Source organism: Neomonachus schauinslandi, chromosome 12 (assembly GCF_002201575.2).
Source record: "Neomonachus schauinslandi chromosome 12, ASM220157v2, whole genome shotgun sequence".
Classification (NCBI taxonomy): domain Eukaryota; kingdom Metazoa; phylum Chordata; class Mammalia; order Carnivora; family Phocidae; genus Neomonachus; species Neomonachus schauinslandi.
The window spans coordinates 18071216-18089622 of NC_058414.1; the positions used below are offsets into that span (position 1 = coordinate 18071216).

The 18407-nt window shown below is 43.3% G+C and overlaps 1 long non-coding RNA gene across 1 annotated transcript; it reads right to left on the reverse strand.

Annotated features, from left to right (window-relative positions):
* Positions 1-1641: 1641 nt before the first annotated feature.
* On the reverse strand, positions 1642-18383 carry LOC110574254. Its single transcript, XR_002479956.1, has 3 exons — positions 18337-18383; positions 2362-2442; positions 1642-1663 (listed from the first exon to the last, which is right to left on the reverse strand). It is a non-coding gene; the product is annotated as an uncharacterized LOC110574254 (long non-coding RNA).
* Between the last annotated feature and the right edge of the window lie 24 nt (positions 18384-18407).

Sequence of the window (18407 nt, forward strand, 5' to 3'; positions counted from 1 at the left end):
CTGCCATATATGGGTGGATATGTTGTACACTGCACAAGAGTGCCATACCTAGGGAGGCATCATTGACATTGTATGCATGTTAGACTTATTATGACAATATTCTGGTATATAGCAGCATCATGTTCTAACAAAATCACTCCATTATGACAATTTCTGACCAGTGGATATAAAACATCGAGGAATGGGTGCCTTTTTAATTCCACAAAGGTACTGCATGGGTTAGCAGCAGTCACAGCTACATGACACCTGTATTAGGTAAAAAATGGAAAAGAAGGAAAATACCCAGAATACAATAGATTCAAACTCTTCTGGGGCAGAGCTGTCTTGTGAGCACCTTTTACAGTTTGGGGAGCCTTTTTAGACCCAGCATTTGAACACTGAAGCATTAGAACAAACCTTTAAGAGTAAGGGTCTGGAGCTGATGGTCTACCCTCAAATAGTTGAATCTACTCATGACTGGAGGCAAAGGAGCAAAGGGACAGAAATCCTTTCCCCATCCCAGCTGCTCTCCCTTTCACACAGAGAAGAGGAGCTGAAAGAGGCAGTCAAAGCAGAGAGATGTGTTTTGCTGTTAACCCACATAGAGGCAAGTGATGAAGTAACTCCTTAAAGAAGAGCCAGCTGTTCGTCTTGTGGCTTCTCAGTATCCACTCCCCTTTCTCCTGGTAATAGCTCCCCACTTTCCCTTTGGGAAATAAGTTCTGCTCCATTGTGCAAAGTCTCTGGAATTGCCCAGCAAAACAACCTGCCTTCTACTGGCCAAAGGGATGGTCCTATGAATCAAACTAGGCCAGATGTGCTCTCCCTCTCTTCCCCCTCCTCTTTGTGATGGTTAATTTAATGCATCTACTGGGCTATGGGATGCCCAGCCATTTGGTCAAACATTATTCTGGGAGTTTCTGCAAAGGTATTTTTGGACAAGATTAACATTTTAATCGTATGTGGATGGTGCTTGCCCAATCTGTTGAAGGTCTGAATCTAACAAAAAGACCAACCCTCCCCTGAGTAGGGGAGAATTACCCAGCAGACTGCCTTTGGGCTTCATCTGCAACGTCAGTTCTTTCTGCCTGATGGCCCTTGAAGTGAAACATCAGCTCTTCCTGGGTCTCCAACTCCAACCCACCCTGCAGATTGCACTTGCTAGCCTCCATAATTGTGTGAGCCAATGCCTTATCATAATTTCCCCCTCCCTCTCTCTCCCTCTCCCCTTTCTGTGTATATTCTATTTGTCCTGTTTTTCTCTGGAAAACTCTGATACACTCTCCCTCTCGATTTTGATGCATGGGTATATACACTCAAAAATATAAGAGTAGCTGGAGATCATTCATTTCAGCAGCAATGTCCCAAGGAAACTGTCAGGGACCTCAGTCCTGCTACCTAAACCCCTCCAGAGATGCTTCATTCTTCTCCTTTCCTGAAACTGGTTCTCAGTCTTCCCTAACAATTCTTTGGTCCACCCCATATCTTCTTTCAGGCCACAAACATTTACTAAGCACCTACTAGGTTCAAGGTCTGTTCTGCCGGGGAGGCAGCTGTGCACAAGGTGGCCCTTGTGGCTTTTGAGAATTGTGCAGAGCCTGGGGTTTTCCCTCTGACTTCTTCTGGAGGACCGGAGGACCGGCTTATTCAAGATGACCTAGAGAAGGGGCAGAGCCAGCAGTCTCTGCAGGGAGAATGTTAGTATCAGTCAGGGTTCTTTGGTGGCAAGCAATAGAAACCAACTCTCAAGGGCCACTTCTCTCTGATTACCCTGAGAAAACAACCCAGGAGCCCACCAATGGACTTATCTAATGTACTCCCTTTAGGATAATGAAGGACTCAACAGGAGCACCTCCATGACAGCGGCTTCTCCACAGGATGCCCTCCACCTAAACCACGGTTTCTCCTCTCCTGCTTGCAACCCGAGGAGCTACGTTACAATGAGCATTACATTGCTTGCGCCTCATTACGATTTGTTTCAAGTTTCATCTTCTTCACCAGCAGCCTTGTGAATGCCCTCTCCCCAAGACCCACAGGATTTATTCTGGGATTAGGCAGGAGACAAGATGAGAGAAGCTGATCAAAGTGGCCAGACGTGGCTTTCTCATCAGGTAGCGCCGGACACAACTGCAACTCTATTCTGCAGCAAGAAAGCCTGCTGTTTGCGTCACTGTGGGGGTTTCAGTGACCAGGGCTGGGAATTGTCACAGTTTAGTTGAGCACTCCTGGCAAACTCTGGAGCCAGCTTGCATAATGCAGTGTCTAAAGAACATGATTCCAGTGGAACAGAGCATGTTGGCAGTTAAAAATAGAACTCGGTCACATAACAACTCATGCATACACCATGAGGCTGGGGGAGGAACAAAATTAAATAATACTCACAGGGGGTTACTGAGCACCTGCCCCAGTCACTTAGAGCCGGCACCCTCCGTCAATTGCCCTCCTGCAGAAGCCAGCTCTGCCCTGAAATTGAATGGCAGAAATAAACAACAGAACTGACCCAGTTAAATCAAGAAACACGAGTTCACCTTTAAGCAGGCAGCAATTCAGGCAGCAGCTCCAGGCCAGGCCCCCTGGGAGATTTAGCTCTGTGCCCTAAAAGAATTAGCTGTTGTAGATTCAGTAGCAGACATGCTGGGTTTACAGCTGCATGGAAAGCTGAGACCAGGGTAGGTCTGAATGCGTTTTCACTGCATGTGCACGTGTTCCGCTCTGTCCAGAATGCACTAAACGTGGTCCCTGGCTCCTAAACAGATGCAGGCGTCTCATGACCCGCAGCTTGGGCTTGCAAAGAGCTGAGGTTTAGAAAAGAAAGATGTGGGTTTTCCTTACCAGGAAACACATTAAAACAGTGGTATAGTTCTCACTGGAAAGGTCACTCCAGGGAAGGAGTAGAGACCTCCTGCCTGGGAACATAGAAAGCTAAGCCTTCAGGACTACTGATATTGTAATATACTACCAGAAGAAAGGATGTGTGAGAGCAAAAAGAAAAGGAGGCTCCTCCTACCTCACCCTTGCCCTCACCAGCCCTCTGTCCTGACGAATTGCTTCTCCACTCTCTGCCTCTCTTCCCCTCTTTAAAAGTAACCTATAATGACTGTTTCCCTTCCGAATGCACCAGAATGGTAGAAAGTTTAATTGGACGCTTGTGTCAGTTCTTTTGTTTCTGATTGTGGAATTCTAGAGCAGTAATATCCTCTGGGGAGCTTATAAAAATTACAGTACCTAGGCCACACCCCCAGAGATTTTGGGGTGGTAGGTCCCAGGCATGGGTAGATCGAAAAAGTCCCCCAGCTGATGCTAATGTGTAGCCAGGGCTGAGACCCATGAGCCTCGACAGAGAGAAAAATTGCTCTACTTCTTCCCAGGGAATGGTGGAAGACGGAAGACACATGGATTCTCCCACCTCCTCCAAATCTCCAAAGGGTTTCTTTTCATGGATTTGGACAAATTGTCTTGTTCCCAGACCTTCTCTCACCAACTTCCCACACCCGTCTGCCAGGATCGTTCAGGGAGGAAAGGAGCTAAATATCTTGAAAAGGTGGCTGGGGACATTTGATTGTTTTTAACCGAAGCCAAACCCCAAGTAGCACTTAAGTGTATTATGGCCTTTACCTCAAAGTTTATCTTTTAGGATTTACTCAGCTCTGGAGCATCTGTAACCAAGCAGGGGGTCTTACAGTCCTGGGTCCATGCGGCCGTGTACAGAACGGGCTGCTACCTTCACACCCGGCTGATGACACTGCCCTTCTGCCTTGCCATAGGGCGTTATTAGTAAAGGATGCCTGGGGGTTAAGCACCCCATCCTGCTATTAAAAAATGAATGATTCAGGCTAGAGGATCCATAATGAGTCCCTTGGGAGGGACTTAATGCCTCAGTGTGGGTTGGTCAGTCCCATTTTCCCTTTACCCCCAACGAGCTCCATGCCTGCCCCCCAACTAAAGCATCTGTTGTTACAACTTTGCTCCACAGGTCAGTTATGTCTCCCACTGGAATAAGTCCTGGAAGACCCATGTCCATTCCATGTCCTCCTATAGCCTGTAGTCTGTTCTCTGACCTTGCAAGCACTCTGTGTGCTTCTGCTCTGTTGAATCAGACATTTGGAAGGGGGTGGAAACCTTGAAAGAGCAGCCAAAGGATACAGCAGGGTCATAGTAGCGAGCGTGGTTAAGAGCTAGGGAATCAAACAGGCCTTGAACGTGCGTGGTTAAGAGCTGGGGAATCAAACAGGCCTTGATTTGAATCCCGTCTCTATCACTTTCTAGCTATGCACCTGGGATAACATACCTAAACTCTCCGAGCCTCAGTTTACTCAACTGTAAAATAAGTTATAAAATCTATAGCATAGATTGGAATGAGGATGAAATGAGATGTACCTGGCTTCATGTGACCATCCCAGGTGTCAGTCACTATTGCCACTATTATTATTAATAAAATTAGGAGTGAGGAGTGTGGTGGACAATTGGCATCTCCTCAGAATCACTGTGAATGGTGGAACAACAGGCCTTGGGGGTGAAAAATTGAGTTTAGAACCATCCCTTTCTCTATGATTTTAGACCAGTCACAAAATCTCTTCAAGCTTCGGTTTCCCCAGGCGCAAAACTGTGACAATACTATAATGATGATGTGGACTGGTGCGAAAGACGAAATGCAACAATGCATATAAATGTGCTTTGCAAACTGCAAAAGAACCATATAACATTAGTAATCACGATTCACACCCGATTCTTAACACTTCCTAGGACTCGTCCTGAAAATTGGTAAAAGGAATAAATGGCTTCTCTAAGATTAAACATGGAACAAAATGAGACTCAGCTCTCATGCCTTTAATCCAGTGGCTCAATAAAGTCTAGGCCAAAGGGTGAGCCCCACAGAGAGTGAGGGATCTGATTAAAAGGGGGCGCCCGTGCTGGGCTTAATTGCATTCTGGAATGATCCCTTCCTCTGATTCAGCAACTGCCTAGTGTTTCCTTACCGTATTATCTCCCATTGCCTCAGGAGACATCCTAACAATTAGTTAAAGTTATTGATTTTCAGAAACGATGACCTTCATAAAGGGTGGCCTAATATCACAGGACAAAAAAAGAGAGGGCAGAAAATATCATAGTGCATGTTTCTGTCTTTCAAGGAGCCTTTTTTCTTGACTCTCACTTTTTTTTTTTTTTTTTAGTGTTTAACTTTTTAAAAAATAAATTGGGTTTTGGGTGACACTTTCCTGGTATTTTTTCTAGGGGTTTTCCAACCTCTGCTGACTTTGCTAATGTACCTGGTTTTCCATTGCTACCATAAATAGACATTTCTAATTTGAAAGTTAAAGGCAGGGAGCACTTCTGCTGGCAAGAGAGAGGGAATTTAATGTCAAAATGTTACTTGCCACCTGTAAGTAGGCCCTAGATGGCTCCTATCAAAGTGGAAGCTCTCTTTGTGTCCTGAGCTTACCTAATCACAGCCTCTCTTCCTCCTCCCATCCTCCAGCTGTCCTCAGAGCCTCCACTGACCCAAGCTCCCCATTCACATTAAAGATAGAGATGACTCAGGACACCTTTTAATGCCAGTCCTCTAATACAGTGTTCTTTTAGGAACATTCAAAATTTAGCCAAAGGAAAGAAATTCTAATTGTAGGATTCCAGGCTTCGCTCTTGCGGGCCCAAGAGGTACTATGGGAGCAGGCAGAACGTTATTTCTCCAGTAATACTTGCAGTCAGTGGTATGAAGTCTTTAGATGATGTCCTACTTCCTTGCCCACTATCTGCTAGAAAGAAGTTGGGGCCAACTGGATCTGTGGACATTGGATGGGGACCAAAGAAAATTTGCAAAGAGTGCGCAGGAGTGCCACTCCTGCAGAATTTTTTACATGTTTGTGGAGGACACGGGGATAACTCAAAGGGAAGAGAGGCAATCTAGTGATTAGGAATGTTCTCTGTCCTCGAAAGGGCTCCTGAGGAGGTGTGTCTTGGAGTTGGGGCATGTATAAAATATGCACTAATGGTAAGGAGGGCCCCTTTGGAGAGCTTTCTTCCGATCCCCATATAATTTCATTTTACCCCCAAATTAGACACCAAATTAAGAACAAGAAAGGAAAACTTAAATCTCTTGTTCAGATCTGCCAAATCGAAAGCTCCACTTACGCAATACTACATTTCACCAGCCAAAACAGCAGTATGCATTTATTTTAGGACCTGGCGAGTATTCAAGCGCAGGAACCTGCGAGTGTTATGACAGCACTCACACATAACTGGGTAAGGCGACAAACCAGGAAATGGATGTTCTTAAAGGACCAAAAAGAAAGGGGATCCTGATTAAAATGACAGCCATCAGCTACCGAGAGGTCTAGTCACCCTTTGAGGGGCTCTAGACTCGTAAAAGAATGACCAGGTCGACAGGTAGTAAGTCATCAAGGAGCTAACACATCCCTGAAATGAATGGAGATCTGCATCAGTGACCTCCAGTCCCCAGGCCCAACTCCTGACACACTGGAAAAGGGGTGCCTCTGTCCTGCTGGGGCCAGCTCTGCCCCCAACCAAAGTATATATTAGACAGATAGTTAAAGAATATCATTGCAAGGGGGGTGGTGAATTCTTTGCCTGCTTGAAACACCCATCTTTGGGGTGCCTCTTTACACCCAAAAGCTTCACAAGCCAAGAGCACAGGGGAGAGGTACAGGCCAGGACTACCAATGTCGGGAATTGCCTTCTCTCTTTCATCCTCTAACACCCTCTAACACAGGTGCCTAATGCCCTTCGGCTGCCCAGGGTCAGGACAAGTGTGAGGTGGGATGAGGAGAAGGATAATGAAGCCGGGCCTGCTCCCCCATCCAGTACTATCCCCCTTAAGCTTCAGGGCATGAGGCAGCACAAAGGGGAGTTCCATTTTTTGAGGCCTTCTGAGGTGCCAAAGACTGCTGGTTGCATTATATACATCATCTCTTTCGAATCCTCACAACCCAACGTGGTAGCTTTCACCATTCACACATTCCCTATGAGGAGCGAGGGAAATTAAGAAAGGTATCCAAATTCACAAAGGGGTTCAAAGCTGGGTCTGACCTCCCCAGCCCCTGCTCATATAGGACACATTTTATGCTCCTCTTCGTTTCCCTTGGTGCCTCTCTGGCCTAGACCCTCCAGCCCCGGCTCTGGCTCAGTGACCCTTATAGCCCAGGAACTCACTCCACCTGGGGCCGGCTAGAGTCGTGCCTGGGAGAGTCAGGACCTTCCCCTTGCTGCTGTTGGGCATTGGGCCGATAAGCCACATACCCTGACATGTTGGCTTCTCCCACCACTTCCAGCCTCAGCTGAAACACAGGCTGTGAGATCTGATTTCCCTAACTGCTACCAAAATGGGCCACGGAGGCAGCCCAGAAGTGGTGCCCAGGGGTGGTTATCTCTGCATTGGAGAGACCCAGTCTGACAGTTTTCTTCACCCTCCTCCCTTGCAAGGACTACTCTAAGGCACAATTGCTCAAAACATCCTCCCTGAAGACCTCCCATGTGGCTGAACAGACACACCTGCCTACTTACCAGCCCTGTGTCTCCAGAGCTCTTGGTGAAGCGATGCTAATTCATCCCCAGCATTACTCCCCGAACCTTTCCCTGTCTCCCTTCACCTTTCCCTCATCATCATCACTCAGAAATCGCACTTTTTAAACCAGTTTTGTCTTGACTTACTAATTTCGTTGTTCTTAATAATGCCCTCCACCCTCACTCCCTATCCCCTGTAACTTTCATCTAACCATGGGGTCCCCCAGCCCACTCCCCTCATGTCCCCCCTCAATACAACCATCATCTAGAATTCCTTTGTTTTTTAAATACATAGTTTTATTGCATCTATATGTAGTTCTATAAAGTATATTCTTTTTTAAGTTATGTTTTTATTCATTTATTTAATCCACTTAACAAACAGTTGTTGAACTCTATTTTTCTAGGGACCTTGCCAGGCCACGGGGATACAAGGATAAATAACACACAATACCAGTTTTTAGAAAGCTCACGTCTAGTTGTACTCTTGACAGTATCATCTTTTTATCTTCTTAGTCACCAAACATATTCCCGCCTCAGTCTATGCTTAATCACACAGTAGAACAGATCACTCATTTTCTGTCAATCCAACTATATTTATGATTCAAGTTTTACCTCTTCTGTCAATCCTTCCAAAGATTTCAGGCAGTGTTTGAATGAACTAAGATTTAAGCTTATAAAGTATATTCTTATATTAGTTGTTTTCAACTCTATACAAATTATATGATATTGTATACTTTTAGGACATCTGCTTTCTTCACTTAACGTTTCATTTCTAGGATTTATCCACATTGTAGTGAATTAGCATAGTTCATTTGTTTTTATTGCCATGTGATAGTCAGTTCGTGAATATATTACAATTCATCCATCCACTCTCCTGTTGATGGGCATTTGAGCTGTTTCCAGGTTTTCACACTGTGATCAGTGCAACTATGAACATTCTTGCACACATCTCCTGTTGTAAATCTGCATGAGTTTCCCTTGGGTCCATCCCTCGGAATGAATTGTTGGATCATACGCATACAAATATTCAACTTTAGGAGATATGCCAAACTGTTTTCCAAATTAGTTAACCAAATTAGTGCCCTTTCTATCATACTCAGACTGTTCTCTAAAATCCAGTGTTTGTATTTTCCCTTGTTCTGATAGCTGCCAAAAACGAGAATTGCTGGGCAACAGGGCAGTACCTTACATTTCCTCTGAGTATTTGCATTTTTTAAGAGGATGCTTGGAGAGGCAGTGCTTTCATCCAAAGCAATGACTTTCTCAGGCTAAATACGAATAGAGGCCCTTCCAGATTCACTCATGTTCACTGACATGCTTCCTAAGTTCTGGTGCTGTGTAAGACCTTGACCATCCAGGAGCAGGAGACACAGTTCTGCCTTCAAACATTCTGAAGACTGATGTCTGAGAAAGACAAGAAGACTAATTATGTTGGGTTTGGATGCTATCTCAGTCTTGCTATTTCTTCCTCACTCATTTTTCCCCTAGGTGAATGGTAATGCACGTTGACAGAAGGCAGCGGGGTTGGGGAGGGGGGTGGAGAATGCGGTGCACAGGAAGGCTTCAGAGAGAGCAGACAGGTATAACTCGAAGTTACCCAAAGGCAAATAACTGCAAATAGTCCCACCTGGTTATTTGCTATCATCGGTCCCTTCCACGATAAATGTCCTAGGAGAAATGTCCCCTTCTGACGAGGACAACTAGTTCTATGGTGAGTCAGAGACCTGATTGCCCCATACGTAGAGACTGGTAGAAACCTGCCCTTCTACTCAGCTTCACGCCCACAAGGATCTCTTAGAGTGGATATGGTATAGGTTAGGACCTCTCCGCCCTCACTCCCTATCCCGTTTGCCTCTGCTTGGCTTCATCTTCAAGCTGACTCCATGTGTCAGCCAGATGGACTCTGGCTGCCTCACGCCTCCAGAGTTGCCTATGATCCTGGAAAAAGGGTATTTTTCTGGATAGCTGGTAAATAACCAGAGAGACTTCTGGCTAAATGCTCTTTCAGGAATTAATCACTGTGACTAGAAAGATAAAATGATTGACTGAGTCTGGACCACATACCCATCCTTGGGCCAAACAACCTGACCAGGAATACTTTGGAAAGAGGGTGGGGGATGTGTTCCCCCCAAAGGATGCCGGGCAGATAAAAAAATGTGTGCCCATGAAAAGGCTCAAGAAGATAGCAGTTTTACTTGATTACTCTAGTTCATATTCCTCTTATTACCTCTTTCACTAGTGAGAGACAAGGCATAGCCATATTTTACATTGTCCCTCGGTATTCTATCTACAATGATCCTTGTAATAGAGAAATAACTTAAGTCATCTGCCTGACTTCTCCTTGTAGTGGCTTTAGTAATCACATGCATAAAAGAATGTTTAGGACTGCACATGCAGCCTAGCATAATATAGATTTATAGTCCCCTATAACAGTTGAACAAGCAGGGACCTCAAGTGGCTCCCCACTCTACCCTTAAAGTTTAGGAGGAATTCTGTTCCCCACTCTACTCTTTACCTGGGTTACTGATCTGGAAGTGTCATGAGTTCACTGTCCTACATGGAGCACTTTCCATCAGTTTTCTCAATACCTTTTTTTCTGGGGCTCTGGGTATATTCCTTATGCCTCTTTCTTCTTATCACCAGCAGCTCCATAACTAATCACCTTTCCCTGTTTTCTTCTCCTTAGGCCAGTCTATTAGAATTCTCAACCCTGGAATTTCTGAAGATGCCACTGAAGGGTGGGCATTTTGGTAGGTTGGGGATAGCAGACAGAAGATAAATCGTAAAATCAAACCTCACAGACAGCGGTCCACCTCACCTACTTAATGATTAGAGCTGGCTCTGGGGAGCCCGTCAGTGCTTAGAATGTTAAGTTTACAGCCTTTCCAAGATAATCATAAGATTATCCCTAGAAGTCCTACACAGGATGTCTTACATGGGACCTAAATCAATAGTAGTTGATGTAAATTAGTGAAGATGGTAATCATTGCCAACTTCTCTCTATTGTACCACAGATTTTGCAAGGTAGTCAAATTGTAGAGTGGAAGACAAAAAATACAAAAAGTATAGGTTTTGTATTCTTCATTGCACATATTACAACTTGAAAATATATTTTCCTTAGTTTTTTATGCTTTTGGCCTTTCCTTAAAGAATATAAATTCTCTGAGGACAAAAATATCCGGTTCTACTTTGTATGATGAGCACTTAGCAAAGTGCCTAATCTATATGGGTGATCAGTAAATATTGGAAAGAAAAGGTCTCTATTCAGGTCTCCCTTTCTTCTCAAATGGTTGGCAACTACTGAAGTTAAATGTGCTAAGAAAATCCAGTCTTCCGGGCGCCTGGGTGGCTCAGTTGGTTAAGCGACTGCCTTCGACTCAGGTCATGATCCTGGAGTCCCAGGATCGAGTCCCGCATCGGGCTCCTTGCTCAGCAGGGAGTCTGCTTCTCCCTCTGACCCTCCCCCCTCTCATGCTCTCTCTCTCGCTATCTCATTCTCTCTCAAATAAAGAAATAAAGAAATAAAGAAAATCCAGTCTTCCTTAAATTAAATTGTGCAGGAATCCAAGTTTACTTTAGTTCTGCTTCCCATTTTCCTTTCCTTTGATACTGAACAGCTTCTCCAGCATACTCCCCAGGCACTCAGTATCCCTTCTGCAGCTTCTTGGCAGCCTGGAACTTTCTCCTTTAGTTAAGCCTGTCTCTCTAGGATGGTGCCCCAGATTCCAAGATTACCCCTTTTTTCCTACACTCCCATTAAAATTCCCATTTTTCTCATTGCCAGGAGAAAAATAATCAGATAATTTTCCATTAAGTGTTATGCTGTAATAGACCATTTAATGCAATAATGCTCCAGGGTGTTGGTATTTTAAAATGTGAAGCTCTAGGGGCACCTGGCTGGCTCAGTCAGTGGAGGGTGTGACTCTTAATCTCGGGATTGTGGGTTCGAGTCCCACATTGGATGTAGAGATCACTTAAAAATAAAATCTTTTTAAAAAATAAAATGAGAATCTGTTAACATAAGATAAAGTATTAGGATGGCATTTCAGGATCCCTGTGACAAGACAGTAGGATACCTGTACATTTCTATAGGCAGGTGGTAGGGTGGTTGGGGCTGTCCTCCTTCTCTCTGGGTTTTGCCTTGATAAAAAGTCAAAGTCAATAAATTCTTAGGCTTCTTATCATATGGTCATTCTGGGAAATGAAAAAAAAAGAGAAGAAAAGAAATAAGAAAATGGAGGATTTTAAACACAAACAAAAAACCTTGTTTTTATCTAAAAAGGAGGGAAAGAGGGCACCTGGGTGGCTCACATGGTTAAGCGTCTGCCTTCGGCTCAGGTCATGATCCCAGGGTCCTGGGATCGAGCCCCGCGTCGGGCTCCCTGCTCAGCGGGGGGCCTGCTTCTCCCCCTCCCTCTGCTTATCCCCCTGCTCATATTCTCTCTCTCTCTATCTCTGTGTCTCGAATGAATAAATTAAAAAACCTTTAAAAAAAATAAAATAAAAAAGGGGGAAAAAAGAAAAGACCAAAGAAGTTGTTTCAGAAAGCCAAGACCAATTTATTTAGCTTGTAAGACAATGACAAATAATTCTTGCTTTAGAAAAATGGGATGGGCAAAGAGTATAAAAAATACAAACCTATGAAGGATAAAGAATGATCACAAGAGGTTCTCCAAAAGAATCCTTTAAACGGCTACCTCCTGAAGTGCATTTAAAAAAATTCCACTTGCAAAAATTACATTTACAGTTAACTTTCTAGAAACCATGCTACTGCATAAAATACTTTCTTCTGCCTCCAAGAGAAATTGTAAACAAACTTCCACTGCCAAAATTTTGTCAGCATCAGAATTTCCCTGGCCAGCTTCTACTCAGGGATTTCTCTATTTACCCTCTTCATATCATGTTAGGAAATTGATTTGTTTGTTGATAAGATTACAGACCTCCTGGGCATGTGACTGATCAGCTTTGAAAGTGGTCCCCTGTGGTAGCCTGTTCTCTCTTAATAAGTGCTACAAAGGCACTCAAAAGATCATGGAGGTCCTGACAAAATCCACAGGACCAGAATCAGGAGGGAAGGGCATTTCTTTGGGTTTCCTATGTTAGATATAAAAAGTTCAGGTCCTGGGGCGATCCTGTCCAGCATGCTAAAAACAAAGCACTTCGTCTGCTCAGTTTACTGTCCGAGATCTATCACACCCTGTTCTCTCTCTGGCAGGCAGTCACTTCTCTGCACTTGCAAGTAGAATAAACAAATTGAGATGGTTATCCATACAAACCGAGTGGACATTTTATTTTGTTTCCTACCAGGTTTCAAGAGAGATCCCTGGGTGTAATACAATATTAAACTTGAAATATCTGTATAACTCTGTGGGGCCACTCTACTTTCCAGGGAGACAATAAAACGTGGAAGTCCCTGGAATCATTACTTATGATAGAAACAGCTCAAAATTGGATTCTAAACTCTCCATATCCACCCTGCTTAGGCAGCCTGCTGAACCCTCTATCCTGGGTAGGATTCTGGGACCAGCCTAAGACATTTTCACATTTGTCTTCATTCCCAAGTCCTGATTTGTTGTTGGAAGTACTCCATCAATGTTATTTAACAAACTTAAGTTGATACTATACAAATACTGCACTCTCATTACACAGAGAGGTAAGCAAAAGGAAATTAAATGGCAATGCATCAGGAAAATTTCCAAGTCTGATAACGCCAAAGCAGGAACGAGTGGTTTCTGCCCCTAAATCTCGTGCTTTCGTTGCAGGCAGTATTATGCTGCTGGTGCTAAACTGGCTGGTTACTTCTGCTCATTGTCACCCATCTGGGACCTGAGATCCCATGACCAACGGGTTTAGAATATATCAGCTCTCTTGAACCTCCCCACTAACTTCCTTTTGAGTTTATCTTTTATACTACTGCCAGTGATATTCCTAAACTGAAACCTGATCCTGTTACTGTCCTTTGCCTCAAAGCAACTCACTGCAGAGAATGAAGTCTGAACTCCTAGCCTGGCACAGAAAGCCCTGCCTCTACATTGCTCCCCTTAGTCAAAGCATCAGATGTATTGAGGTGTTTGGTCTCACAAAAGAACTCCCCTCTCCTCTCTCACCATTCCCTACCTTCTGCTGCACTTCCATCTGGAACCCCCTCCCATCTACCTGGAGAACCCCCTTCACATCCCTCAAGCTTTGACGCGGCATCGCTTCTGCTATGAGGCCCTTTCTGATATGCTTTCATCCCTCTGAGCTTCTATCTCAACAAAATATATATCATAATTCCTACACCCTCCCTTAGTTCAAGAGTCACATGAAAAGGGGAGTATGAAAGGTCTCTGAAAAATGCCAAACACCATGCAAATTCCGAGTTATGTTTATTATAAAAGTTATACAATATGCCTTTTTCTGTAGAAATCTAACTGAAGTATTCCTGATGGTCACTATAAAATTAATCTCTACAAATTAGGACATTTTTCCTGTTTATTCATTGCTTAAATGTGAGCTAAGCTTAAGATGGTGATGAGAACTGTGCTCACTTCAGCCACAAATAGATTAAAATTGGACCCACACAAAGAGGATTAGCGTGACCTTTGCCCCACCTGATTTGCAGTAGTGAAAATTTTCATTTTCTTTGCTTTCTAGAATCCTATTACCAAGTTTCATATTTCTTTCCTTTTATCAATGGAATAGTCTTCCTTAGAACTCTCATCGTCTTCTGGACAATAAATAAAAGTTTGATTTCCTTATGCTTTTGCTCTAACATTGAGTCTTGGTTACTTCTTGACCACCCAATTGGGAGATTGGGCCACCCACGGTTTCTGGAACACAGTGATAATAGCAGGTAACATTTACTAAGTACTTACTCTGTAGGGGCCCTCTTCCTTACAATCTCTGAAAATTACACAATTTAAACCTCACTACAACTCTCATTTCCTCTCTGCGAAATGGGGATGAGAAAAGTGAAACTTAAAGGCTAAAGTCCTTGCTGAAAGTCACAAAGTAGAAGCAGGGTTTAAACCGGGGAGTCTAACAACACAGCCCTGTTATTGGCCACTAAATTGTAACCACTGCTCTAATGGACTTCCCAGCAGCAAGAGGGCTCTCTTGCGCTCCAAAAACTTACATTTAGTGCAACGGGTGGTGGGGCCTAGGGCCATGAGAGCAGACACCAGGCTTTAGGCACATGGATCACTCAATCATATGCCACAGGGCGTCACCGCCACCTGTTGGGAACCGGACACGGAAGGGAGACAACCAAGGTGCTAACACCCAGGTAGCCCCTGAGCAGGGGCCTACCAGAGTCAAAGCAATTTGCCATGTACTGAATCCTCAGGCATTTTGTTCAGTCTTCAACAGAATGGAAAATGATTTTGTCTTATTCATTTCCCTCCATTCCCGAACACACCTTCAACAAAGATCTCAATAGTTTAAATGTGGTATCACAGATCGGATCCTGAAGCAGTAAGAAAACATTAGTGGACAACTGGTGAGGTTTGAAAATTTCTGTAGCTTAGTTAATATTAATACACCAATGTTACTTTCCTTTTTTTGACACGTGTCTCTTGGTAATAGAAGATGTAACATTAGGGGAAGCTGGGTGAAGTATACATAGGAACTTTGCAACTTTTCTGTAAATCAAAAATTATTTTAAAAATTAAAATTTAATTTAAAAAGACTTTAATTATTTTGAGATTAATTCACTGGGCCCACTGAGTTAATCTATTGCACAATTTAAATAAATTTGGAGTGATTTTTACATTTTTCTAAAAGAGTTTTTTTAAAAGATTTTTTATTTATTTACATGAGAAAGAGAGACCACAAGCAGGGGGGAGGAGCAGAGGAAGAGGGAGAAGCAGACTCCCCGCTGAGCAGGGAGCCCGATGTGGAGCTCAATGTGGAGCTCGATCCCAGGCCCCCAAGATCATGACCTGAGCCAAAGGCAGACACTTAACTGACTGAGCCATGCGGGGACCCCGATTTTTACATCTTCCTAAAATCATTGTTGAATACATCAGTGAAAAGAAAAGAACTGTGTTATGACATATCAGATAAAGGGCTAGTATCCAAAATCTATAAAGAACCCATCAAACTCAACACCCAAAGAACAAAGAATCCAATCAAGAAATGGGCAGAAGACATGAACAGACATTTTTCCAAAGAAGACATCCAAATGGCCAACAGACACATGCAAAAGTGCTCAATATCACTCGGCATCAGGGAAATCCAAATCAAAACCTCAATGAGATACCACCTCACACCAGTCAGAATGGCTAAAATTAACAAGTCAGGAAACGACAGATGTTGGCGGGGATGCAGAGAAAGGGGAAGCCTCCTACACTGTTGGTGGGAATGCAAGCTGGTACAGCCACTCTGGAAAACAGTATGGAGGTTCCTCAAAAAGTTGAAAATAGAGCCACCATATGATCCAGCAATTGCACTACTGGGTATTTACCCCAAAGATACAAAAGTAGGGATCCGAAAGGGTACATGCACCCCGATGTTTATAGCAGCAATGTCCACAATAGCTAAACTGTGGAAAGAGCCAAGATGTCCATCGACAGATGAATGGATAAAGAAGAAGTGGTATATATATACAATGGAATATTATGCAGCCATCAAAAGGAATGAGATCTTGCCATTTGCAACAACGTGGATGGAACTGGAGGGTATTATGCTGAGCAAAATAAATCAAACAGAGAAAGACATGTATCATATGACCTCACTGATATAAGGAATTCTTAATTGCAGGAAACAAACTGAGGCTTGCTGGAGTGGGGGGTGGGGTGGGAGGGATGGGGTGACTGGGTGATAGACACTGGGGAGGGTATGTGCTCTGGTAAGTGCTGTGAATTGTGCAAGACTGTTGAATCTCAGATCTGTACCTCTGAAACAAATAATGCAATATATGTTAAGAAAAAAAAAAAAGAAGAAGAAGAAGAAGGTAGCAGGAGGGGAAGAATGAAGGGGGGAATTGGAGGGGTAGACAAACCATGAGAGACGATGGACTCTGAAAAACAAACTGAGGGTTCTAGAGGGGAGGGGGGCGGGAGGTTGGGTTAGCCTGGTGATGGGTATTGAGGAGGGCACGTTCTGCATGGAGCACTGGGTGTTATGCACAAGCAATGAATCATGGAACACTACGTCTAAATCTAAAGATGTAATATATGGGGATTAACATAACAATAAAAAATTTTAAAAAAAAGAAAAGAAAAGAACTGTGTTTATTGACAAAATTCAGGTTTTGAACTCAGCAGTAATAAACACTATCTTTTCAGGAGAAAGATAAATATTGGTTGAGAATGAGTTACAAAGTCTCATCTTCCTAATAAAATGACCAGAACTTGGTATTACCACTGACAAACACAAAGGAATGTTAATAGTTTGCCAATAATATGATTTCCCTAACACACATTCCTTCTCACCCCTTGACATCCTTAAATCCCAAGTATCATAACCTGGCACATGTTTCATAAACAGCAAAGAGAAAGTAAAATAATGGGTAGGTAGATAACTCAGCCATAATTATACTACCACTGATAGGACTCAATAATACTACCTCAGACAGGACAATTTTGCATTACATGTATTATTTTCCATAACAGCCCTGGTAGAGAGTGGAACATGTTGTACCCAGAGCTCCCGGCTCTTAGCTCAGATTTTAAGAACAAATCAGAAAATGACCAGTGTTGCAGTCAATGTGATAGTCATCTGAACATTCTTCCCAGATTTTGAACAGTTGTGCCTTCAATGAAGATGCTATTGTTTAAACACTCTTGTTTTTCCAGGGTCAAAAAAATTTACAACTATCTGGTTGCCTAATCGGATCTCACTTGCTCTGCCAGCCACTACCAGCTCCTTCTCAGGAAAGTGGGAGTTCCTCTGCACTGAGATGACCAGCAATAGCAGTGCTAACCTCTACATAACTCTAAGTAACTGTAGTAGTTCACTCCTGCTTTGTGTGGCCCAGTCAGATCCTATGAATTAGTCCTCACAAGTGACCAGATACTGCTCTTCTGCTCAACTTAAGTGGTCTGCATCTTTTCAAAACTAGTGGCACATAGCCAAGGACGAGAATTTCTTAAAGTTCAAGGTGCAAACTCTAGCACTAAAGGTTTTCTGGAGAGAAACAACCCTGCCTTCTTCCACTGCTGGGTGTGAACATGAAGCCGGAGAGAAAGCAAGGAGGGGCACAAAAGAGGAAACAAAACCAAGCTTCTCAGCTGAGAAAGGGTCTGGCCAATTCTAAATTCTTAGACCTTCAAAAAAATGAAAAACTAAATGCCAAAACTCGGTTACTAAATTACAGTATATTTTAGATTTTTAAAGTTAATAAATAAAATTGCAAAGTGAACAGCGTTCTGCTCTAGCAGTGTATATAGCTCATTCGGAAATTAACAGTCCAATCTAACACTGAATCTTAGTGACTATGAAACCCAAGCCAAAATAGCACTACTATCCACAACCCACTCCCAGGCCTCAAAAAAACGGCAGTAGAAGTTTAGAAAAACGGACTAAAGAGAATACAAAGAGTAGAGCAGCAAGAAAGCCAGTAAGGAGATCACTACCTTGGAGCTCTGATAACTGAATGCCAGAAGAAAAGGTGCAGAAACGGAATAGAAAAGAAAAACAACAAAAGAAGCAGCGAAGACTTGGACTACCACTTACAGTGGTCTCAGGTGCACTTAGAAGGATGTCCAATAACAGTTGTCAAACCCTCCTAGAATAACTTCAATGGCAAGGAACCTAATTCATAGGTAAGTACTTGAAAGTGGGTACTGGGATCCTATTGTGCTAAGTTGATTTCTTCCTTATTTACTAAGTATTATACGGTGTTAACCATCTTACCATACAGGGCAACAGGCCACCGTTCCAGCTCTCCAAGAACTTCAAGATACTGGGGAAGCCGCTAAGGAGGT